The sequence below is a fragment of the Hemicordylus capensis genome, chromosome 1 (genome assembly GCF_027244095.1).
Source record: "Hemicordylus capensis ecotype Gifberg chromosome 1, rHemCap1.1.pri, whole genome shotgun sequence".
Taxonomy (NCBI): domain Eukaryota; kingdom Metazoa; phylum Chordata; class Lepidosauria; order Squamata; family Cordylidae; genus Hemicordylus; species Hemicordylus capensis.
Genome location: NC_069657.1, coordinates 226,066,357 through 226,092,481, shown reverse-complemented (window position 1 = coordinate 226,092,481; position 26,125 = coordinate 226,066,357). Strand labels below are relative to the sequence as shown.

At 50.3% G+C, this 26,125-nt stretch overlaps 1 long non-coding RNA gene across 1 annotated transcript in view; it reads right to left on the bottom strand.

Moving 5' to 3' along the window:
- Positions 1-768: 768 nt before the first annotated feature.
- Positions 769-26,125, bottom strand: part of LOC128339310 (uncharacterized) — a 40,745-nt gene continuing 15,388 nt past the window's right edge. The window contains exons 3-4 of the long non-coding RNA XR_008312973.1: positions 1,570-1,677; positions 769-851 (exon numbers count right to left, since the gene is read on the bottom strand). This is a non-coding gene — a long non-coding RNA (uncharacterized LOC128339310). The remainder of the gene's footprint in view (positions 852-1,569; positions 1,678-26,125) is intronic.

Sequence of the window (26,125 nt, the reverse complement as noted above, 5' to 3'; positions counted from 1 at the left end):
GGTGATGCTCAGTCCCATGGCAAGATCTACCCAGTCTTGGGGCAAGCTGAGGCTCTTGGATCTGAGGCAGAAAGGTTCAGCACAGGCTCAGTACCCCGAGGACCAAAAATACATTTCCGCAGATGGTGGCTGGCATCCAGAACCGCAGAGTGCTACTAGAATGATGCTGAAAAATCAACTTTGGAGAAGCCGCTGCCACTCTGTGTAGACAATACTGAGCTAGATGGACCAACGGTATACTGCCACTCAGTATATGGCAAAACTGTTGTGCTAGCCAGCCAGAGATCGAAGCCTGCAGTGGACTTGTCAAGACTGCTGAAGCAAGGTCTACCCTGATCCCGTTTTTCCCTCCAGTGCAACTGTCCCTGCCCAGAGCTATCCAAGGTCCTGATCTGCCTGCTAGAATCTTGCTCAGCTGCCTTTTCTTCAGTGGCACTCCCCATCACCCCAATGTGTCAGTCTAGCTCCAACCCTAGCAAATTGTTTCTTGGGCCTGTGTGCAGCTTTGGCTGTGATGCACAGCAGTGTGAAGCCCCCCAGGGTGAAAAGGAGAGGTGGGATTCTTTTCTGATTAACTGCCCTGTCCCATAAAAAGTACCCATATTTAGACCCCGATAGCCCCACTTTACCGGTCCCCCTGGCACCAGTGGAATGGGTGGCAGATTTAGCACTCCCACCCTATCCTGAGGATGCGGGCCATCCCTTGGGTTGTTACCCCCATTCCTCTTCCGTAGGGAATGCATAATACGTACCAGCATAGGTCTCATCGTGCCACAGAGAAATTCTTGCAGCCAGCGCTCATGCTCCGGGAGAAATCCACCCAGTCCTATAGTGAGCCAAAGATCTTGGACCTGCAACAGAAAGGTTCAGCACAGGCTCTGTACCCGCAGGGATGAAGATGCATGATCTCAGACTGTGGCTGCTCTCCGGAGCGGCAGCAGAGCGCTGCTGGAAAGATGCTGCACAAACGCAAAACTGTTGTGATAGACAGCCACCCTAACTAGCCAGCAAGTCATCGAAGCCTGCTGTGGGCTTGTCCACATTGCTGAGGCAACCTCTACCCTGCTCTGGTCTCTCCGTCTGGTTCAATGGTCCCTGCCTGGAGCAACCCAAGGTCCTGATCTTCCTGCCATAATTTGCCCCCCCCCCCTCAGAGATTCCTGAGGCAGTCAGGAAGCATCTTTTGTGTACGGCCCCATTGACCCCCAGGTGCTTGTCTAGCCCTGACCCACCAGGGTGTGTGTGTGTGCTCTCTTAAGGGAGAAGGAATCCCCTTGAGCCCCTGTGCCATCTTGACTTTGTCTCAACTTCTAAAAGAAATCAAGAAAAGGACACGGACCCACTTCTGAAATCTCAGCTAAGTCACAGGAATGATCATGGGACTACTGCACTGACCATCCCTAGATCTGGCCTAAGGCAGAAGATCACCTCAGCCTGACAAGGCTTCCAGGGTGGGAGGACATGCGAACCAACTGATGCTAGATGGACGGTGCCAGATGCAGCCCCCCTCCCTCGGGTTCTGGCCACCATCCCTCTTCTGTAAGGAAGGTAAGATTTCATAGAACGTACGCTGAGAGGTCTCCTCCTGTGGTGGGCAGGTTTTTCTTTTCGCCATTTTCCACATTTAAAGTAGCAGTCACCCTGTGACAGACACTCCGTAAGCCAAGGCTGTTCCACCTGCAAGAGAAAGGTTGGGCACAGGCTCGGTACCCGAAGGGCTGGAACTGCATTTCCTCAGATGGTGGCTGACATTCAGAGCAGCATGACAGCACTGGTGGAACGACGTGGCACAAGGGCCCTGGACCCATATGTGTGGATGACCATACCCACTGTGCAGTGCTGCCATCTGCACAGGCCAGAGAGTTTATGTGTGTGTGTGTGTGTGTGCTCCCCCAAGGAAAAAGGAACCCCCTTGAGCCCCTGTTCTATGTTGGCAGGCATGCTGGAACTTCAGCCTTCCCAGAGAGCTCTTCCGAGAGGGCTCCTTCTCTCTGAAAGGGCCCTCCCAGCACTGAGAAAAGAGCAGGGCCATGCCAAGTTCAGCACAGTGGGGAATGGCTCTCAGGCTGAAGGGTTTCTGCCCCAATGGCCCCTGCTTGGAACAGAGTCAAGGTCACTGCTCTGAGGTCTGGATTCCTCCTGATACTCTGAAGGCATTTCCTCCAACTTTGCTCCTATGCTCCGGGAAAGTACTGAGTAGGATGACACTGTCAGAGTCTGCACACGCCTCCCATGCATTCCTTTCCCTCTTCTCTGATGAGGTTTTTGACTGGTATGTGATTGGTGCTTGGGAGGGTGCAGAGCTCCTGAAAGAGGCTGGGAGCTTGTCCCGCCAACTAATAGCCATGAGGACAGCTCTGTGGTGTGTTATCCATTGAAACTTCACAAGGCGCACACAAGTGTTGGCTTCTTGAATAGGGCCCTTAACACAGGCCTGCAGCAGCATCTGGGGGCTGAGCTATACTTCAAGGTGCACCCTTAATTCACAGTGTCTGCATACACTACCCCACCAGCCGACCCATTTGATCACGATTTTGAAAGGCTGCCCTGAAAGGATCACAAGTTCCGACTTAGAAAAGAATACTGACCAATGCATTGATTAGAGCTGAAGAGAACATTCTGGAGAATTTTCTTATCCCATCTATTAAATGCATGGGTGAATATTCGATCACCCTATCCGTCATGTTCTTTCCCAAGCTATTTCTGTAATGTCTTGAAAAGAGAGACCTGTCTTACTCAGAGTGTATGAATTGCTCCATGACCTGCAGAGGCAATGCTTATACAAACAAACAAAAATTTTGCTCGGGAGTGTGGGCTGGGTAGGAGGGCCATGAAGATTGATCCAACCGAAGTCTGTGGGGTAAACAAGCTCTTATCACAAGCCTTACACCAGAGTCTTCAAGTAGGCCTGAGATGAGCCCAAGGAGCAGAGACATGCTCTGCACGGATGGACTCCATCGCTGGCCTAAGACTGAGGAGTACTTCATCCTGGAAAGTCTTCCACTGAGGGGGTCTCTTCGGACCAACTGATGCAATATGGACAGTGCCAGATGTATCAATGGCTCTCTACACAGCATCCTTCTTTTGCTTTTCCTACTGTGATGCCCAGAAGTGCGGGGAGGAGGCATAGCTTCGTCCTCCTATCCCTGACTCAGTGTTAGGAAGTCCCCAAACCTCAGTAACTGACAGCCCCACTTCAGTGGGACCCCTTGCACAAGCAGAATGGGAGAAAGATCTTCCATCCCTCCATGGCCCAAGGATGCGGCCCACCCCCCATGGGTTCTGACACCCATTCTTCTGCTGGAGGGAATGTGACGCCTGCATAAAACTTACGTAAACAGGTCCTGGCACATGATGTTCAGTTTTTTTAGAGGGCCGCTTAGGTAAACGCCGATGGTCCACCCGGACACACCGCTTCTTTCGTACCTGAGACAGAAAGGTTCAGAACAGGCTCAGAACACAGAGGACGCAACATGCATTTCCTCAGATGGTGGCTGCCATGCAGAGCAGCAGCAAAGCCTTCCTGGAAGGATGCTGCACAACAACCCAAACTAGCTGGCAAGAGATCAAACCCTGCAGTGGGCTTGTCAACATGGCTGGAGCAACACCACTCCAGCTCTGGTGTCCCCTCCTGTTCAACTGTCCCTGCCTGGAGATCTCCAAGGTCCTGACCTGCCTGAGGCCGTGTTCTTCAGGTCCTCACTGGATGCCATGCCCTCCCCTCTACTGTATCAGAAGGCAGAGACAGAAAGGCCCCCACCGCCAAGAGGGGATGCCCCTGCGACACGAGTCAGGTGAGAACCAGGGAGCCCGTCCTCCTCTTCGAGCCCTTCTAGAGAGACTGCAGGAGGGTGGAGTGGGCTGGGGAAAGAAGAGAAAGGCAACCCCACCTTCCTCTCCCTGTCTTTGCCACATCAGAACTTGCAGGACACATGTAACGTTGTGTAGCAGGTGAACAGGAGAGACAAGTACAAGAACCAAGGCTTTCCTTTCAAAGGGACATTGTGACAAAGACATCCATGCAGCCCTTAGTAAGGTGTCCGTCTTGACCGCGGATTGGGGAGTCCCCAGTTCCAATCCCCATTCAGCCATGAAACTTACTGGGTGCTTCGGGGCCACTACCTTGGCTCTCAGCCCACCCTACCTCACAGGGTGGTTGTGAGGATAACCATAAGCATGTAGACCACACCAGACCCCGCAGAGGAGGAGTGGGATAGACGTGTCCAAATGCTTGGCTAAAACGATCCAATTGCAGGCAGAATGGCATGGGACTACAATCTGCAGCTAGGGCTAAATGCAGGCTTGTCAAACAAAGCAGTCCCAAAGAGAACAGAAGGAATGGCTGGGCACTTTGGTTTTTAGAACAGAAAGAGGGGGATCCAAAGCAAAAGCTAAAACAAAAAGTAAACCAAGAAGCCTCAAGAACAGTTCATTGTCTCTCTTTTTTAAAAATAGAAATGTTATTTACAAAGACAGAGGCAAGCAATATATTCTGACACTAGTTTCACTACTTAAAGACTTCTGAGGAAATTGGTTGAGAAAACCTTTGTTATGCATATGTCAGATGATAGTTTAGAGAGAGTGTATCAAAAAAGAGAGGACACCGGAAAAATGTTCTAGAGTAAAGCTTCAGAAGCACAAATGGTACCACAAAAAAGGGGTGCGCGCTTCTTTCTAGTGATGGAAACCCTCCAGGAGGCAGGGGACATGAATTAGAATGCAGCAACACAAAAAGTCCGAAACCCCTGCCAAAATGGATACAAATTCTTTGATTTGCCATTGGCTGATGTCCAGCACGAAATGATTTTAGGAAAAGAACAAGTGAACAAACAATTAAGAGAAACCTCTTTGGACCCACCACCCAGGGTTCACTTGGCAAAACGCGACCCTTCTTACCTGTCTCCTCCGCCTTGAACGGCCCTTTTTCCGGTAGATATAGACCAAGACAATGAGGCTTGTAATGGCCAAAGCCAAAACCCAGAGGAAGAAGGCCATCTCGCTTCAGGTCAGCAAGCAGGCAGTTGGCCAACTGTCTTCTGGAGCATCTTTTGCGTTTCTCCATCTCCATGGATGCCGGAACTCTCAGCTCAGTTCTAGGGGGGGATGGGAGCCGGCCAGGCAGAGACAGCTGGGAGGGGAGAGATGCTGACTGCTGGCAGCAGAGGCTGGGGACTGGGGTGCTGGAAGTGGGGTAGGAAAGCTACTCTTGGAGCCTTGGTGTCTCCTAAGAAGAGGCATCATGGGAAAGAAAGAGTGACCACTCCAACATCTCTCATGGGGGGAGGGGTTTGCATTTGATACAGTTGTGGAGCCCGAGGGTTAGGCCCCATCCTGTTTCACTTTTCTGCAACCTTGTAGAAACCCAGAGGACCCACAGGCCTACCAGCTGCCCTCTGGGCACGCCACTGCCATTCAGGGTGGCCAACTGCTTTTCTGAGCCACACTCCTGTGTCTTTAAGAGCAGCCCCAACGGACGCACCAGAAATTCAGGATGGTGAGGCTTTCCCAGGTTAGGAGACAGGCCGCCATCAAAGAGGTGTCTGCTAAAAAGTGTTGAGAGCTAATGATGACCACACAAAACGCCCCAGTTGGTGCAACTTAATGAGGAGCTGGACAAAGAAAACTGACCCTCTCTGATAAGAAGAGAGATCCGCACACTGAGCAACTGCTTCCTCTATGCAGAAGCCACACATTGCTTCGCTCTGATTCCATTCCTCTCCTTGGCCTGTTTTTCTGAAAAGAGAAGCTGGCTCATTCCCTTGGTCCTGCATTCTCTGGCCATCAGAGCACATGCAAGTCAGACCGGCAAGAATCTGCCTCTGCACCTGGGAAGAAGCTGCAAGGTGGCATTGGTGAGCAGGGCACCTTCGGGCTGTGTTCATTTCCACCTCACCACAGCCAGCTCTCCTGAGGCCACTTGGCAGAACCAAGCACTGCCCTTTTGCCCCCTTCCCCCATGCCCGGCAAGCACGGGGGAAGTTTCTCTTTGGCCCTGAACGAATAGCCGTAGACACCACTTGGCATAAGCATCTGCGCGACCCCTTGCGCGGAACTCCTGGCCCCAGACATGAAGTGTACAAGCAGCACACTCTCGAGGGCAGACAAGAAACCGGCCAGTTTCCGAGCAGAGTTCAGGCCATCTCGTTTGGGCTCAAGCTCTACAAAGGCGGGAAATGGGAACCGGAGGCTGACGCTTTGACAGAACTGCCGCCACCACCTGATCAGTTGTGATGTTGTGCAACGTCAGCAATTGTGCTGCCCTGCAACTTGCCGTCTGTGCACCCACACTCCTCCTTGGTCTTGGAGGCCCAGGTGAAGATGAGGAAGATGGAGATGCTGGCCCCAGCCATGATGCCCCATGGTGTCCATGTGGCTGCATCCAGGCAAGAATCCACGAGGCGAGGGGTTCCCAACCTGTGGGACTCCAGACTGCAACTCCCATCATCCCCAGCCACCATCAATTGAAGCTGGGGATGATGGGAGTTGTAGTCCAGCAACATCTGGAGTTTTACAGGTTGGGAACCTCTGCACTAGGCATTTGGTGGGTCAGCCTTCGAGCTTCATTGCAGGATGAAGGATCCCCACCTCTCTCTTTCTCAAGGGACTTAATAAACTGGGAAAGAAAGTTTACTCAGAATACTGAGTCCCATTAGCTCTGCCCAGCTGGTTGCCTGTAAACTGCTCTTGGAGTCCATGAACATTCCGCTCCATGGAGTTCCATTGGGCAGTTTGGGGTGAATTGCCCCCTTTGGATTCTTTTCCTTCACAGGTTTGTGAAACCAATTTATCTACTGGTAATTCTGAGTCCACCTTGCCCACAGGTGTTCCGGTTCTGCCTCCATAAGAGATTCCATCTCTTTGAGAAATAGATCTGAGATGCTGTTCCTGAAACTCTATTTCTGTGCCCCACAGGGCTCATCGAAGCTTGAGGGGCAATTTTAGATCAAGAAAAGGGAACTCGGGGAAAGATCCAAGAGTCATTGCTTGAGGAAAGGGAAACTGCTGCCAGCCAGAGCTGGGCGGTGCTGGGTGAGACGGAATGTTGGCGTGTCTGCCAATCTGCTGTCTAGTTTGAAATCCCAATTGGGGGAAATAGATATCTTTGTCCTGAATGCAAATAGGTGACTTTTCCTTCTGTTTTGGCATGCACAGCACATGTAATGCTTCCATTGGCTAATACTCAACATAAATAAGTAGATGGCATGTGTACAGATGTGTATTTGCTTAGGCCCCTGATATCCTGCCCTTCCTTCAGGATGGTGTACACAGTTCTGCCTCCCCACATTTATTCTGACAACAGTCTTGTAAGGAGGGTGAGGATGAGGATGAGAGAGAGAGAGTGTAGTGGCCGAAGGTCACCCAGTGAGCGTTAGGGCTGCATAGAGAAAGATTTGCACCCAGGTCTCATCCAGCCCTCTAACTACCCCCCCCCCCCGACTCTCAGTTGTGCGGGGAATTGGCTGCAGGAAAACAAGGAGATGGAATTCCCTCATTTTAGCAGGGAAACAGGGTAGTGTGTTGGCTACATGTTGTTAAGATTGGCTGGCATAAACTTTTAAGCAGTTGAAACTTGTTTCATCTTAGGAGTTCCTGGAAACTGGTCTTGCTTGGGGCCGAACAAATGTTAGAGAAGGAGGTCCCACATGTTCCAATTGGTGCACAGCCCCACATCCCCCCAGGGACGGCCCTGCTGCAAGCTCTGCACTGCTTTTCTGGGCTTCTCAATGTCACCATTGGGAACCTTTCTGAAGATAATGCATCTGAGCATTACTCTGCCAACGATTGGGCACTTGGATTTGGAGGCCATGATTCAACAGCCACCAGGTGTGGATCACTTCAGCGTGGACGAAAGCTCACCCCAGCCCCAAACTTGATGGGCGACATCTTGTAGGTCCATCAGGAGAATGTTTTGTATGGCCCTAGTGATGTACAGTAGTATCACACCTCAAAGGAGAGAGATACTGTAGGAAAATGAGGTTTGAAAATCTGTCTATAAGGCTAAGGCCGGATGTGGCAAGCCCCTCCCACACAGGGCTTTGCCAGTCGGAAAAGAGAAGTTGGCTCATTCCCCGGGTCCTGTATTCTCTGGCCATCAGAGCACATGCAAGAGCTGCAAGAATCTGCCTCTGCACATGGGAAGAAGCTGCAAGGTGGAGTTGGTGAGCAGGGCATCTTCTGGCTGTGTTCATTTCTGCCTTACCACGGCGCTCATCCCCTTTGCTGAAGCCTGTGGGCTATCTCATGCATGCCCAGGGGGTCTTGGCCTGGGTGCTGTTGGAATTGGGGATGGGCAGGCGGACATTGGTGCCCTACCCTCTACGGCTAGGTGGCCATCCCCATCTCCCACCGGGACCAGGAAAGCCCACAGCTTGATCGCGGACGGTGTGCCTTCTCTACAGAACGGGCCAGGTTCCCTCCCTGGCAGCATCTCCAAGATTGGGCTGAGAGAGATTCCTGCCTGCAACCTTGGAGTAGTCCCTGCCAGTCTGTGAAGACAATACTGAGCTAGATAAAGCAAAGGTCTGACTCAGGATATGGCAGCTCCATGTGTTCCTAAGCAGGCAAAACCTAGTTCTAAATGACTCCTTAAGGGGAGGTCAATATCCACTTCACTGCAGTTGCCAGAGCACCCGCAAGCAGCTCCCAGAGCTTGGCCCCGAGAGCGAGCCCAGGCATGCCGAAGGCAGGAGATGTGCACCCAGCACCTGGACATGGCCGCATGCTTCCCACTCGCCCATCTCTCCCCACAGTGGCGCTCTGAAGCTCTCCTCCCGTCCCTCACAAAACCAGGCCTCCGTGGCCGAGCTCTCTCCAGTCCAGCTCTTCCGACCCAGCGGCAGCTCCACAGTTCAGCCCCAAGCGGCGTAGCTCATGGTGCCATTCTTGGATGGGCGGTTGGGCTTGGGCTGCTTTTGAGGGAAGGGGATTCGGGGAGGCTACGTGATTCTGGGTCCGTGCACACAACGGACTCCCTCTGCATTTCACATCCTACCCCCAAATGTCGGAGCTTGTGCCAATTTCCAGCTCAAAGGCTTCTCCTGGATGTCATAGAGCATTTTTAGTGGGGTGAATCGGTTGTCCCAGAACTGGGTCCTTGCCTGGCGTGTGTTGAGCCAATAAAACACAGCCAGGGTGGAGATCTCGAAATCAGCTTTTATTCTGCAGAATAAATGGTTCTCAAGGGAATCATTTCCAAAGCAAAAAGCACACCCAGCACATTCAGCCTCAGTGTTATATAGGAAAAGCCACACACATCGCACTCCGCTAGTCCTCCTCCCTTTCTGCTAGTCAGGCAAACATGCTTGAACATCCAGGATCCCTCTGCCCTCTTAGCCTAACCTGCTTTGCATTGATCTCTGGCACTTACAGAACCAAGAACCAGGAAGAAAGAACCATTTTCTTCCTTCTTTCGCAGGGGAAAGAGAGGTGATTCATACAGGGAGTCATGGTGAATTTGTTGCAAGCAGAAGGCTAAGCTAAGCTGGCAGTTAAAGCCCTCAGCTGACTTAGTGGCCTTACATCCAGGGGAGGGCCAAAATGGCTGCACCCTGGCTCTTCCAATCCATTCAGCAGCTCCCCGTTAGGCAGGGTTGTGCTTCCCCCACCAAGCCTCCTGTTTTAAGAACTTGTTTTAAAAAGATGATATACTTTTCCCCGGCAGAGTCCAAACGCTCACCCATGGGCTGAGGGGATTTCCATGACGGGAGAGGCCTGGCTGAGTGGTGTGGACTTGCTTTGCCATGAAGGCTGGGAAGTGGTTTGGAAAAGGACATGCAGGAAACCTGCCCTCTGGACCTCCCTGCAGGACGGATCCCAAGTTTCTATGCTGGCCCAGAAGGTCACGCTGCAGGGGAGAGAAGAAGACCACGAGGTCCATGTAGCTGGAGCTGGTTCTAGGACGCAAAATAAACTCTCCCAGCCCCAAAATATTGCCCTCCTGCATGGTGTGCCGGTATGGGGGGCAGGGGGGTTATTTTCCATTTTTCTCCCCCTTGCAGAAATGGTAGTGTGGCTGTTCGAAGAAAGGGAGGGAGCGGGGAGCTGTTTCTTGCTTCTTTAAAGACTTTTTCCTCAGAAACCGCTGGGAAGAATTTCTGACGGGGCTGGTGAGATCTGCCCCACCCGCCCCCCAGGGATGGAGAAAGCTCTTGGCCAGAGAAGGGCGGCCATTCTGGCGCTGGAGTGATGATGTCCCTCACGTCTCTGAGGTGACGAGGGAGACTGGCTCGCTGACAGAGGCCTGGGCTCCATGGCCTCCTCCCTCGTCCCTCCCAGCGGGCAGTGGCCTCTCCCTTCCTTTGACCTCAGCACTGCCAGGCCTCAGTGCTCCTAGTGGGCGAAAGGAAGTCTCTTCTTAATAGTGCAGAGGTTCCCAGCCATGTTACTCCAGGTGTTGCTGAACGACAAATCCCATCCTCCACAACCATGAATTGTAGCATGGGGGTGATGGGAATCGTAGTTCAACAACATCTGGTTGAGCACTGGCTGGGGACCCCCATCTGAACCGGTTCCCCAAAAGATGGGCGGCTTATTTCAGCCCAGCGTATCGGGACTGATGCTCTGCTTTTCTGTTTCTTTTTCCCAGAGTGGGGAGCTTCCTGTATGGAGCTCCAGAGGAGCAGCTGACGGACATTTCCTCTGAGGCTACACCTGTCCTCAGTTTCCGGTGAGAGACATCCCTCTTACGACTTTGGAAAGGTATCCTCCATCTTCCTGCTCCTTGTTCAGACCTATCCCATGCCCCTCAATCCTCTAGTCATTCCTTGTCCTTCTTTAGGCCGATTCAGACATTATGCTGTACAACTTGAACACATGTTGGTGTGAATTACTGTACCGGGGTTCATTACAAAATTGAACCTCGTTACGGGACCTTCAAATGCATTGTACAGATCGGAATTACACTGTACCTGTGTTCAACATAACATGGGAATGACTGTAGCTGTGCACAGAATTGTACCTGTGTGTATACTCATTGTATGTGTGTTGAACATCATGTGTGAATGGGCCTAATGTCTTTGCACCTGGAGAGAAACACCCAGACACCCACAAGGGCTTGACTGTGTATGTGAGTGCTGTATATTCACCACCTGCAGAATAGGATCAGGCCTGTTCTCTCTCATCCCCATATACTGCTGATACAAAAAATTCACAGAATATCATTAGGAGTTATGATTAACATTCATGGTGATGATGATATCTTTGACCTGTGTTCTTTTGGAAAATAAACTGGTTAAAGAAAAATAAAACACAAGCCAGTTTAAATGGAAAAAATCAGATTTTTTTAAATTAAAAAACAAACAAACAAACATGGGTTTCTATCAACTCTGGATGCAGCCTGAATTCTATGCAACATGTAGTTTATGTGATTTGAAAATTAAGCCATATAGATCACAGACCTGACCAAATCATGCATGCGGAAGATCTCTCCTTTCAATACAACAACAACAACAAAATATTTATATACTGCTTTTCAACCAATGTTTCCAAAGAGGTTTACATGCAGAAATAATAAATAAAAAAGATGGATTTCTGTCTCCAAAGGGCTCACAATCTAAAAAGAAACATAAGACAGACACCAGCAACAGTCACTGGAAGTACTGTGCTGGGGGTGGAGAGGGCCAGTTACTGCTCAATAAAGCAGAATCACCATGTTAAGAAGGTACCTCTTTGCCCAGTTAGCAGGGGCAAAGGATTAATTCCTCTTTAAGAACCTGGGTTTTCAACTGTTAATGAAACACAGAGAGAGAGAGAGCTATTTAGAAATCTTTGTCCTACACATCAGTGAGCATCAACGAGAGCAAAACAAACTCACTTTTTGACTGAGAATGTACGTAGCATATTGGTCTGTCATCTTATTGTGATCTTCCCCTTCCCCTTAGGTTGTAAGTAAGTGTGATACCGCAACAGGGTTTGGGTGGGTATACCTGCTCCTGATGACAAGCTGGTGAAGCAGGTCAAGTCACAAAGGGGGAAAGAAAATGATGGCATCAAATATGAGAAGAGAAAGAAGAGAAACCTGCTCCGTTCCACAAACACTCACACTGACACACAGCATCAGAGTGGGGCAGACAAGACAACGGAAACCATGTGGCCCTTCCGCACAGGAAGAATTCCTCTTCCTCCTTCCTGAAACTCCAGGAAGCAGCAGCCGGCCTCTGTAAGTAGAATGCCATGACCACATGGTGCCTGGGGGACTGAGTAGAGTATTCCGCTTTGTCCGAAGCTGCACACAGGCCCAAAGAAAACTCTGTCACAGTCAGGATTGGACAGCCACTTAGGCTAAATGGGCCTGCCGCCAAAGAACACTACTCTGAGGGGGAGCAAGATTTTGGCAGGAGGTTCAGGACCTTGGATAGCTCCAGACAGGGAACCTTGAGCCGGTGGGGGAGATTAGAGCAGGGTAGACATTGCTTCAGCAATGTTGACAAGTCCAGTGCAGGATTGGATCTTTGGCAGACTAGTTAGGGTGGCTGGCTAGTGCCTCCGTTTTGGACTTCTGCAACCTCCTTCCACCAGTGCTCTGCTGCTGCTCTGGAAGGAAGCCACCACCCTCTGAGCAAATGTGTTTCTGGCCCTCCTGGTACTGAGCCTGTGCTGATCCTTTTTGTTGCAGTTCAGAAAACCTTGCTTCATACGAGCACCTGTGACGTTTCACATTGAATGTGAGATGCAGACCGAGCAGCCAGGACCTGTCCACGTAAGTTTAATGCAAGCCTTATGTTCCCTATGGACTAAGAATGGGGGCTGGAACCCGAGGTGGGGGCTCCATCCTTGGGCCATGGAGGGAGCACTAGATTTTTCTCCCATCCCACTTGTGTAAAGGGTTCCAGTGAAGTGGAGCCGTCTCCGTCTGAGCATGGGGACTTCATAAGTCAGGGATAGGACAGTGACTTGGAAGAGATCTTTCCTTCTCTTCCTCCTCCCCCCACTGCTTGGTATCACGACCGTTCCAGGGAGCAGAAAGAAAAGCAAAAGAGGGATGCTTCAAGGTGAATCACTGCCGCATCTGGTACTCTCCATCTAGCATGACTTGGTCCAAATATCCCCCCTCCGTAGAAGCCTTTTCAGGCTGAGGGATGCCTCAGCCTTAGGCCAGCTAGGAGAACCGTCAGTGCCGAGCATGACTCTCTTTCTTTGGCTCATCCCATGCCCACTTGCATATGCCTGCATAAGGCTTGCTATTGGAGCTTGTCTACCCCACAGACTTCAATGGGTTGAATCTCCCGCCATCCCCCGGAGCAAACTTGGATTGTGTTTTCTTTGCATTGCCACTGCAGGTCAAGGAGCAATTCATACAATGTAAAGAAGACAGATCTCTCCTTTCACAACATTACAGAAATAGCTTGGAAAAGAACATTATTTACAGGTCTGGAAAGAATATTCGCCAATGCATTGGATAGAATAGAAAAAAGAATTCTCTTGAGAGAATAGAGAGCCAGTGTGGTGTAGTGGTTAGAGTGCTGGACTAGGACCGGGGAGACCCAAGTTCAAATCCCCATTCAGCCATGAAACTAGCTGGGTGACTCTGGGCCAGTCACTTCTCTCTCAGCCTAACCTACTTCACAGGGTTGTTGTGAGTAGAAACTCAAGTATGTAGTACACCACTCAAGGCTCCATGGAGGAAGAGCGGGATATAAATGTAGTAGTAGTAGTAGTAGTAGTAGTAATAATAATAATAATAATTATTATTATTATTATTAGTCTCCGAAATATTCTCTTCATTTCTAATCAATGCATTGATGAATATTCTTTTCCAAGTTGGGGGCTGTTACACTTGCAGGGCATACTTTCAAACTCTCTCTTCAAGAGAAAATGGATAGGCTAATGTGCTGGAGTATGCAGGCACAGTGAGTTAATCATGAAGCCTGAAGTATTGCACAGCATCCAGATTTTTCCTCCCCTCTCTTTCCTCGGGGAGCAGGAGAAATCCTGCTGCAGGCCTGTGTTAAGACCCCTATTCAAAAAGCAACACTTTTGTTGTGTCCCTTATGAAGATTCAATAGACAACACACTACAGAGCTCTTCTCATGGCCATTCGCTTGATTGGACAAGCTCCCAAGCCTGTCTCAGGAGCTGTGCACCTTCCCAAGACTGAGTCATGTATGAATCAAAAACTAGATCAGAGAAGAGTGAAATGAAGCCGTGGGAGGTGGGAGGTGGACACAGACTCTGACAGTCTCATCCTACCCAGCATATTACCCAAGGGGGAGGAAATAACTTTCAAGTCTCAGGAGCAATCCAGAACTCAGAGCAGTGATCTTGACACTTTTCCAAGTAGGGTCGATTTGGCCAGAGACTTTCTCCGTGAGAGCCATTTCCCTGCACAGCCATTTCCCTGCACAGTCCTGTGCTTGTCTCAGTCCGGGGAGGGCCGTTGCAGAGAGAGGAAGCCCTCTCTGAAGAGCTCTCCGGGAAGGGCTGCCCTTCCCAGCCCTCTCTGCAGGCCTTCCCAGACAGTGCAGGGGCTCAAGAGGAATCTGTTCTCCTTAAGGGAGCCTCCACCTCTGGGCCTGCACAGATGGCAGCACTATCCTGCGGGGATGGTCGTTCCAGGGTTTTCAGCTTTCGCTGAATCTGCACACAAGCCCAATCAACAATTGGTCAGACTTAGGGCTAGACAGGCACCAAGAGTTCAAGGAGCCTGCCGCTGAGGATCGGCTCTGACGGGAGAAAGATTCGGTCAAGAAGACCAGGAACTTGGATATCTGCGGGCAGGGACAGTTGAACTGGAGAGGGACAGGGTAGAGGGGCACGCAATGTTGACAAGCCTGCTGAAGGATTCGATCTTTGGCTGGCCAGTTAGGGTGGCTGGCTAGTGCAACGGTTTTGCACTTGGGCAGCCTCCTCCCAGCAGTGCTCTCCTGCCACTCTGGATGTCAGCCAGCATCTGAAGAAATGCATTTTCAGCCTTCTGGGTACCAAAGCTGACCTGAACCTTTCTGCTACAGCTTCCAGAGCCTCGGCGTGCCCAATGACTAGTTGGATTTCGCTGTGAATATCAGCACTGGCTGAAAGAACCAGCACATCCCACGCCAGAATCTGTCCATGTACCTTTGATGCAAGCCTTACTGGGGCGTAGGAGCCCAAGGGGTGTGCTGAATGCTTGGGCCATGGAGGGAGTGCTGGATGCACTTGTGCAAGGGGATCTGGTGCAGTGGGGCCATCTGAGCTGAGGGGACTTCCTAGCTCTGAGTCAGGGAAAAGACAGTTCCTGGGAAGAGAGCTTTGCTCCCCCTCTCCCTCTTCCTCCTCCCACTGCTGGGCATCTTGACTCTTCCAGGGCACGGAAAGAAGAGCAGCAGAAGGATGCGGCAGAGAGAGTCACTGCTGCATCTGGCAGTGTCCGTCTAGCTTCAGGTGGTCCAAACATTCCCCCTCCACGGAAGTCTGTTCAGGCTGAGGTACTCCTCACTCTTCTCCCAGCCCTAGGGACCATCAGGGCAGTATTCCTGGGATGTAGCTGAGATTTCAGAGTTGGGTCTGTGTTGTTTTCTGGATTCCTTTTAGAAGTGGAGACAGTTTGTGGCCACGGAGGGTTTAAGGGAGCTCCGCAGTTCGGCCTGTAGGATCCTGCAAGCGCTGGAAGCCACACAGGTAATGTTGAATCAAAAACTTCATCAATAAAGAGGGAAAGGAATCTGTGGGAGGCGGGTGCAGATTCTGACAGACTGTGACTTCCTACCCAGCATGTGGTCTACCCAGCAAATAACCAAAGTAGAAGAAAATACCTTCAGAGTCCCAGGAGCAGTCCAGACCTCAGAGCAGTCATCTTGACTCTTTTCCAAGTGGGGGCATTTGGGCAGAGACCCTTCAGCGTGAGAGCCATTTCCCTCTGTGCTGACCTCTGCACCATCCTGCACTTTTCTCAGAGGGGGAGGGCCCTTTCAGAGAGATGGAGCCCTCTCTGCGAGGGGTTGCTCTTCTCAGCACACTCTTTGCAGAGGCTCAAGGGGCTTCCCTTTCCCTTAAGGGGGCAACCGGACACCCCCGGGGCTGCACAGAGAGCAGCACTGCATTGTGGAAATGGTCACGCCCGCATGAGGACAGGAGGACTGTATAGAGTTCTAGGTTTGGGGTGAAGCTGCACACAGGCCCAATCAACAGTTTGTCAGGGTCCAAGACACTCACCTCACCCCAGGACTGGGTGCCTCTCACCGTGAATGTGAGCATCGCCCTGAGCAACCAGTCAGTCGCATGGCGAGACCTGTCCATGTACGTTTTGGTGCAACTCTTATATTCCCAAAGGAAGAGGATTGGTGGTTGGAACCCGAGGTGGGGGGGGGCTGCATCCTCGGTCCATGGAGGGCCAGATCTTTCCCCCATTCCACTTGTGCAAGGGGACTTCAGACTTCAGTTTGTTGAATCCTGCTTCACTTTTACGGCGGGATCCTGGAGAGTGTGGTGCTGTGAGAGTGATGCAGGATATTGGAAGAAGACTATGCCACATCTTCACTGAACAGCAAATCCCAGGAGTCTTTGGGGAGCACCATGAAAGCTCATGCACTTTCCAATGACTATATGCAGATGCGCTGCCAGTCTTGGGGGGGGTGTGTGTTCTCAACTGTGAAAACAGGAGCCCTGAGAGGACATTGACTATTCCCGTGCCGTAGCTGAGATGTCAGGAGTGGGTCTGTGTTGATTTCTTGCTTGCTTTTAGAAGTGGACATAAAGTTAGGGAATGCAGGTTTGTGTTGGCCACTAATTGGCACATTGTTAACCTTCTTGCCACAGGAATTCTTTGCAAGAAAATCCATGGACGGATTCTATGGGTCAGGCAACTTCCATCACAGCATTATGGAAACCGTGAAGGTGACAGAAGCCATGCAGGTAATGTCTGGAAAATGCTAGTAATTATGAACAGAAGATAGGGAGGACCAGCAGAGCTTCACCAGACAGCGCACTAAAGAGCTGTTCTCATGGCCATCGACTGGGTAGGACAAGCTCCCAGCCAGTCTCTGGAGCTGTGCGCCCTCCCAAGCCCCAGTCATGAAGAAATCAAGAACTAGAACAAAGAAGAGGGAGAGGAACCTATGGGAGGCGGGTGCCAACTCAGACTGTGTCCTCCCACCCAGCATATTATACAAGTATGAGGAAAAAGACTTCAGGATTCGGGATCCGTTCCCCTTAAAGCAGCCTCCACCTTCGGGCCTGCACAGATGGCAGCACTATACTGTGGGGATGGGCATTTTGGGACCTCCGGGTACTGAGCCTTTACTGAACCTTTCTGTCGCAAGTCCCAGAGCCTCGGCTTGCTCCAGGAATGGGTAGTTTTATTCGAAAACCTCCCCATCACAGGCTGAGACCAAAACCTGTATGTATGATGCAAGTCATTCCCGTACGTTCCCTACGTAAAAGGAATTGGGGGGTCGGAACCCCAGGGAGGGCCTGCATCCTCGGGCTAAGGAGGGAGTGCGAGATCTGCCACCCATTCCACTTGTGCCGGGCTTTCAGTCAAGTGGAGCTATTTGGGTCTAAGCTGAGGGGACATTCCTCAGGCAGCTTGGAGGGTGAGCAAGATTCTGGCAGGATGGTCAGGACCTTGGATAGCCCCAGGCAGGGACAATTGAACCGGAGGGAGACACTGGAGCAAGGTAGACGTTGCTTCAGCAATGCTGATAAGCCCACTGCAGACTTGGATAATTTGCTGACCAGTTAGGGTGGCTGGCTAGTGCATCAGTTATGCACTTGTGCAGCATCCTTCCAACAGCGTTCTGCTGCTGCTCTGGATGTCAGCTACCCCCTGAGGAAATGCATTTTCAGCCCTCTGGGTACCAAACCTGACCTGAACTTTTCTGTTGCAGGTTCAAGAGCCTCGGCCTACCCAAGGTCTAGTTGCATTTCGCTGGGAATATCAGCAATGGCTGAAAGAACCAGCACATCCCACGCCAGAATCTGTCCACATATGTTTGATGCAAGTCTTATGTTCCCTATGGAAGAGGAATGGAGGTAGGAGCCCTAGGGCTGTGCTGCATCCTTGGGCCATGGAGGGAGTGCTAGATCTGTCCCCCATTCCACTTGTGCTAGGGCTTTCCAGTGAAGTGGGGCAGTCTGAGCTGCGGGGACTTCCCAGCTCTGAGTCAGGGAAAGGACAGTTCCTGGGAAGAGATCTCCACTCCTCCGCCCTCTCCTCCTCCTCCTCCTCCCACTACTGGGCATTACGACTGTTTCAGAGCACAGAAAGATGCTACAGAGAGAGTCACTACGGCATCTGGCAGTGTCCGTCTAGCATCAGGTGGTCCAAATATCCCCCCTCCGTGGAAGCCTGTTCAGGCTGAGGTACACCTCAATCTTCGCCCAGCCCTAGGGACCATCAGAGCAGTATCCTGGGATGTAGATGAGATTTCAGAGTTGAGTCTGTGTTGTTTTCTGGATTCCTTTTAGAAGTGGACACAGAGTGTGGCCATGCAGGGATTGGGTGAGCTCCGCAGTTTGGCCTACTGAAACTCGGAGCCGTGGCAAAGAATTCTCCAATGGGGAGGACCGGGGTGTCCTCAGGCTCCCCGCGTCCTCTCCGTCTCTGAGTTTCCGCAGGCGCACCCTGCTCCAGGCCTCTCCCAAGTCCTCTGCCTGGCAACCTACAGCGAGCCCTGCCCGCCACATGGCACTCAGACATTCTTATCTAGGAGGAGGGAGGGAGACTTTAAGAGTAACGCCAGGAAGGGGCAAAAAAATAATTTGGAGGGGGCTGAAAGGGGCAAAAAAACCACAATTGAATTCGAGCTGGCGGGGGGGGGCTGTTTTGAAAAAGTAAGCCAATTGGGGGGGAAAGGATGAAAGACTTTTTGATGGGGGGGAGCCAATTGAATTGAGGGGGAGAGGGTGACCTTTTAAAATTTGGGAGTCAAGCCAATTGGGGAGATGGGTCTGGTAAGTTTTTTAAAAAATTGGGGATTAAAGGGTGGACCCCTGGTGTGGGTGGCACAGGCAGTTGGGTGGAGTAGTTGTGGTGTGGGTGGCAAGTTTTTTTTAATTTTTGGGGAGAGTGGATGGGGGGAGGGCACAGCACCTACCGGCGGGGGGGGGGAGGGACGCAGTCAAAGCTTGGGCACCTGCAGATCAAAGGAGGAAACCCTTATTTAGTGAACTGAAACACACAGTGTGGTATGGTACTGGGGGGTGGTTTTCAAGTAATGCTCCTGTGGGGGGAGCATCAACCTCAATGCAGCCTATTTAGTGACTTTAAATTGCACACAAGCAAAACCAGAACCCAGTCGCACCTGCACAGAAGTTGAACCCACCCACACTGTGACTCTGCCCGCCATGGCAAGCAAGCAGCAGCAAACACTTGATGGCAGCATGGATGGAACATCATCATCATATATGTGTATTGGCACAGCATGTAGTAGCAGCATCAGATCAGAAGCCATGACCCCACTCTGCCTCACCCAGAGGCCAGGAAACTCTCTGGCATGGCATTGGCACAGCATGTAGTAGCAGCATCAGATCAGAAGCCATGACCCCACTCTGCCTCACCCAGAGGCCAGGAAACTCTCTGGCATGGCATTGGCACAGCATGTAGTAGCAGCATCAGATCAGAAGCCATGACCCCACTCTGCCTCACCCAGAGGCCAGGAAACTCTCTGGCATGGCATTGGCACAGCATGTAGTAGCAGCATCAGATCAGAAGCCATGACCCCACCCTGCCCCACCCAGAGGCCAGGAAACACTCTGGAAGGCACCTGTTCAAAAACCACCTGCAAGACGCATGCAATGCAACGCAGCACACAGTAGCAATTTCTTCATTGAGCAAGAAGACACAAGTTACAACAGTACATCTCCTCTCCAAGGGTCCCTCCCTCCTCCCCACACCCAAATGCATTTCAAAATAGGGGTGTCCCTATTTAAAACCGCCAACTAGGGAGGGAAAGGGGGCAACAAAAGGTGCACAATTGCACACGCACTAACCCCTCTTCTTCCGGTCCTTCTCCTGCCGCTCACTGCTGGTCACGGATGCGCCACCGCCAGCCCGCCACCCTGGGCTGGGACACAGGCAGGGCGGCCGCATGAGGCACAGGCAACCGGGGTAGGTCAACGATGGAGGGGGGCAGAAGTGAGGAGATAACACTATTTGTGTCGCTCAACTCACCCCCAAGCAGAGACAGATCAACCAAAAACTTTCAAAAGAAAAAGCAAAACGATGGCAGCCGCCAGGTGGGTAGGCTACTGTGCGCGGCTGCAGCTGTGGGAGGAGGTGGAAAGTGAAGGGGAGCAGAGAGAGAAAAGTCAAAGAGAGAGAGAAAAGAGAGGGGGGGCAGGGACAAAGAGAAAGAGAGAGGAGAGAGAGAGAGAGAGAGGAGAGAGGAGGAGCGCAGCGCAGCAGGGAGGGGGGATTCAGGTGTGGGGGAGGACAGCAGTAGCAGCGGTCCCAAGAGGTGGGGGGAGCAGAGAGTGTGTGGGTTGGGGGGCTAGTGTGTGGCAGGGGGCCTGGGGTAAGTAGAGAGAGTCAGGGGCAAGAAGAAATAGAGGGGGGAGAAGAGGGTGTGTGGTTTGGGGGGCTAGTGTGTGGCAGGGGGGTGTTGGGGGGAAGGGGAGGGGGCAACAAACAGCAAAGGAGAAACTAGAACAACTCGGGCGGGTAGCAGCAGCGATTAGGCTGGATGGGGTGGGGGGAGGAGCTGGGCTAGGGACTTGGAGGAGGGAGGGTGGGGGGGCAGGCGGGGGGGAGGAGGAGGAGGGGAGCAAAATATATAAAGCAATATATCAAGAACACAAGCCAGAAGTTTAAAAAAACACAATGAGAAGAAAAAGACTCTTTTTCTAAACCAAAACCACCAGCAGAAAGAAACTCGTGGGTGGGGGTGTGGGGAGGGGGAACCAAACACTGACTCGGGGGGGGCACTAAGTAAACAGAGACAATGAAACCTCAATTGCTGCAAATAATAGCAAATAAATAAGTGGGACTGCAAGCAAAAAATACTGGACTCTGTTGGGCAGCAGCAATTGGTAGAAGGCTGGATTGATGGGGTGGGGGGAGGAGCTGGGCTAGGGTCTGGGAGGAGGGAGGGGGGCAGGTGGGTGGGGGAGAAGGAGGGGAGCTAAATATATAAAGCAATATATCAAGAACACAAGCCAGAAGTTTAAAAAAACACAATGAGAAGAAAACGACTCTTTTTCTAAACCAAAACCACCAGCAGAAAGAAACTCGTGGGTGGGGGTGTGGGGAGGGGGAACCAAACACTGACTCTGAGGGGGGCCACTAAGTAAACAGAGACAATGAAACCACAATTGCTGCAAATAATAGCAAATAAATAAGTGGGACTGCAAGTAAAAAAAACTGGACTCTGTTGGGCAGGAGCGATTGGGAGAAGGCTGGATTGGGTGGGGTGTGTTTGGTTCAGACTTGGAGGGGCAAGTTAGGAGCAGGGGGGCCACCACACAGAACAAGGAGCAACTTAAAAAGCTGAACACACAGAACCAATATTATCAAATATCAAGGCAATGGAGGAGCACACAACCAACAAGAGAACCAAAATTGATTATATGGGACAACAAAAAACAACAACAGAATCCTCGGGGGGTGGGGGGAGGGAACCAACTCGCAGGGCAGCAGCAGAAACAAACAAAATGCTACTACAATTTAAGCAAAACCAGCAAGCAATATATAAATGAAAAACCAATGGAATGCAATGTGAAAATCAAAAAGTTGAACAAAAACAAGGCAGGACACAAAGAGCAATAATAAATAGAAGAACTTTTAAAGCAATGAGAATGCAGTGGGTGGGAGTGGGGGAGGGTAGGCCCAAGGGATGAGAAGGGAAAGGGGCGATGGGGGGAGAAAAGCAGACAGACAAAGAAACAGGGAAATTTGGGGAAAATTAAGAAGAAAGTAAAGTAAAGTAACAGTACAGACAAGAGACACACAGAGAGTCACAAGGGGCAGGTGGACAAAGGATTAGAGCACACAGAGAGACACAGGACACAGTCAGGACTGGGACAGGACTCACAGAGACACCAGCAGCCAGCAAAGGGCAAGCAGGTCTCAGAGATGATCCCACAACTGCAGCCAAGAGAAGTTTCCAGACAAGAGGCTTGGGTTTATATAGGTTTTGAAATTCCCTCCTTTTGGAGCCCCCACCTTTGCACTCCCCCCACGGCCAACAGGGTGCCAGCTCTCAACAGTACAACAGCCAAGCAGCCTACGAGAGCAAAGGACTCATTCTGGCCAATCAAAGGATCAATAGTGCAGCCAATGCAATGCCTGAAAATAGCCTCACAAAATGGATGCCAGGAGCAAAAGTTTCAGGAAGGAGCCACAAAATGGAGGACACACTTCTAACTTGAAAATAAAGACTCTAGACACTCAATAGAAGGCAATGGGACATCCGAACCGGCCCGGATTTGGTTCGGGATCGAGCCGCCGAATCTGAACCGGTTCGGAACGAACCGGTTCAGATCCAAACCGAACCGCACATCCCTAGAAGCAACTCCCAAATTTCACCAGTGGACCTTTCCACTTGGGGAATCGTTCCCACTGATAGTTTTCTAGGCATATGGGTTTGGGTTCCAGTTGGAGTATCCTTGTTCTTAGACATTCTAATATACAAGACTACAGTAACAAATTGGATGTTTACAACAAGGTTAACTCTTTCGCCAATATACCCCTCCTGTAACTTCAAAGGGGGAGGAATAGTTTCCACTTTGAATCCAATTCACCCTTTAACTTTTTAAAGTTCTTCTTTAGTCAAAGTGTATCTGTTTGTTCACTCTGTTATATAGTCACAGGTTTCATCAAGTTCGTATTTGTAGGCTCACACTAAAAATCAGCTGTACCAAAAAGAAGGTAGAAGTTATACTTCAGGCTCTTCAAAACATCACAAGATGCCCAGAGGTTCACTGTAATCACCTCCGTGTTGTCCAGCGTCGAATCTTTACACTTAGAATGAAATTGTAGACTGACAGTTTAATGTCTTAGGGTACTTTGACTAGCTTTGGCTAAATTAGTTCACTTTAAATTACTTCAACAGAATTGGTAACCGTTTGAAAGCATAAAGGTTAGGGTAGGCATTAAACACCCCTCTTTTCCAAAGATACTGCAGAGGTATAGCTCTTTTTCTCTGTAGATATACTTATAAAGTTTTAGTCACTCTCTATATAGAGTTATAATATCTCGACCACACCTTGGCATCCGGAAGCAGCCAGGAAACATTGTTGGATAGGGCTCTCTCGCAAGTTGTTATTTTCCTTGTTCTTTTGGATGAGATTCTTAATAAATTCCTTTGTTACCTCATTGGCATTTAGTAGAAATTGCAACGCTTCCGAGCTTGGTTTTCAGGCAGCCTGAACTCCACACTGCAGAACTCTCCTTGACTCTAGCCCTGTTGTTCGACTGGTGCGAAGAGACTGAAGCTTCCCCGCGCCCCTTCGCAACAGGAGCTGACTTCTCCGGGCTGGTGAGTCTTTTACACCTCCCACTTTAATCCAGTGGGGTGAGGGGTAGTTATAGAGTGTGTGTGTCCCTACCCCCCCCCCCCAGTTACTTTCTGCAGGTCTTCTCTCGGAGACTTGGAGACTCAAAGAGAAGAGTCTTGCTCGGTCAGCATCGGAACCGAAAGTGAACATCCAACCACTATTTTGAGGTAAATCTTGCCTCACAAACCTTTTGGAGTTCTTTGAGAGCGTCAATAAGTGTGTGGATAAAGATGATCCAGTTGACATAGTATACCTGGACTTCCAAAAAACTTTCAACAAAGTTCCTTATCAAAGACTCCTGAGGACACTTAGCAGTCAGGGGATAAGAGGACAGGTACATGTGCAAATTGCTAACTGGTTGAAGGAAAGGAAACAGAGGGTAGGGATAAATGGAGTATTCACAATGGAGGGAAGAAAGAAGTAGGGTCCCCCAGGGATCTGTACTGGGGCCGGTGCTTTTAAATTTATTCATAAATAATCTAGAAGTAGGGGCAAGCAGCGAGGTGGCTAGATTTGCAGATGATACCAAACTCTTTCGGGTAGTGAAATCCAAAACAGATTGTGAGGAGCTCCAGAAGGATCTCTCCAAACTGAGGAAGTGGGCAACAAAATGGCAAATGCAGTTCAGTGTTGGCAATTGTAAAGTAATGCACATTAGGACGAAAAACCCCAACTTCAAGTATACGTTGATGGGATCTGAGCTGTCAGTGACTGACCAGGAGAGGGATCTTGGGGTTGTGGTGGACAGCCCATTGAAAATGTCAACTCAATGTGCGCAGCTGTGAAAAAGGCCAATTCCATGCTAGGGATCATTAGGAAGGGGGTTGAAAATAAAATTGCTACAGGTTGAGTATCCCTTATCTGGACTGCTTGGGACAGATTTTGGACGTTTGTGGATTTTGGACCTTTCTGGATTTTGGAGCACTCTTTGCTCTCTCTTGCAAGGCAGGGATGGAGGAGCCCCCTTTGCTGCCTCCTGCCAGGGTAAGGCCAGTTTAAGGGTTAACCTGAGGGAGTCCAGGTTCCTAAAGGGGCGACTGGGAAGAAACATTTGGCACGGGCACCTTCCCATCCTGCCCCTCCCTCAAGAAAGGAGCCGTTGTGTCTTTTCCTGTCTGCCAGATCTGCAGCCACCCCCCTTGAAGAAGATAACCTGGCTGTTGCCAATGTAGGTTGGGTTTGTGGGCACCCCAGAGCCGCGAGGGGAGGCGATGCAGGAGGAAAGCAGGGAGTAGGCTTGGGACAACGGAACCAGGGGAGAAACGTTCCGGGTGGGCAAAGAGTGGGGAGGAGATGTGTGCAGGCTTCTGAAATAAGTAAGTTTTGACTGCAGGTTTGAAAGCAGCAAAATTGGGAATCTGCGAGTGAGTGAGCTGAGGTGTTTTGTTTTTGTTACAGCATGGTGTCCAGAAGTTGGAGCAGTCCGGATTTCGGATGTCCAGATAAGGGATACTCAACCTGTAATATTATAATGTAATATTATACAAAACTATGGTGCAGCCACACCTGGAGTACTGTGTACAATTCTGGTCACCACATCTTAAAAAAGGACATTGGGGAACTGGAAAAGGTGCAGAAGAGGGCAACCAAGATGATCAGGAGCCTAGAGCACCTTTCTTATGAGGCAAGGCTACAACACCTGGGGCTATTTAGTTTAGAAAAAAGACAACTGTGGGGAGACATGACAGAGGTCTATAAAATCATGCATGGTGTGGAGAAAGTAGATAGAGAGAAATTCTTCTCCCTCTCACATAACACGAGAACCAAGGGTCATCCCATGAAATTGATTGCCTGGAAATTTAGGACCAGCAAATGGAGGTACTTTTTCACACAACTCATAAAATAATGCATAAGATGTGGTGACAGCCAACAGCCTGGATGGCTTTAAGAGGGGTTTGGATAACTTCATGGAGGAGAGGTCTATCAATGGCTACTAGTCAAAGGGCTATAGGCCACCTCCAGCCTCAAAGGCAGGATGCCTCCTGTACCAGTTGCAGGGGAGTAACAGCAGGAGAGAGGGCATGCCCTCAACTCCTGCCTGTGGCTTCCAGCGGCATATGGTGGGCCACCGTGTGAAACAGGATGCTGGACTAGATGGGCCTTGGGCCTGATCCAGCAGGGCTGTTCTTATGTTTAACCACCTGCATTCACTATTCGATGGAATGAAAATTCTATCTCCCAGAAATGTTTAATATTCTAAACTTTTTCTCCATAACAATGCTAGACTAACGTACAAATTTGCAAGATAGTTAAAGCTCAGTTCATGAAGATTCTTGTGTTTAGGTTGAGACTACACGTACCCACGACATTAATTACAGCCTTTTAGCCCCTCATACTATTCTTCGCCTATAGCTATATAATACATAACAATAAATACGTATAATATACTTTAGGGAATTATAAATGGTTTAAGCAACTCAGACAGCCAGGACCATGGGTACATATGTTGTTTTTGTAATCTTACAGAATTCTATATTTGCAGCCCCCAATATTATCTGTTTAGCATTTAGCCATTTTATGTGACATGATAACAGACCTTCAGATGACTGAGAGCATAGTACAGTAATTCTGAATTCGTGAGCTACATGAGACTGCCCCCTGAACACCACAACACAGCTGTTCTATTTTTGAGGGAGGAATAATGGCCAGGTTCCAAAGAACCATGTGACTAGTTCCACACACCCAAGAATTGGGCGTGTTCTCAAAAAGTAACCCC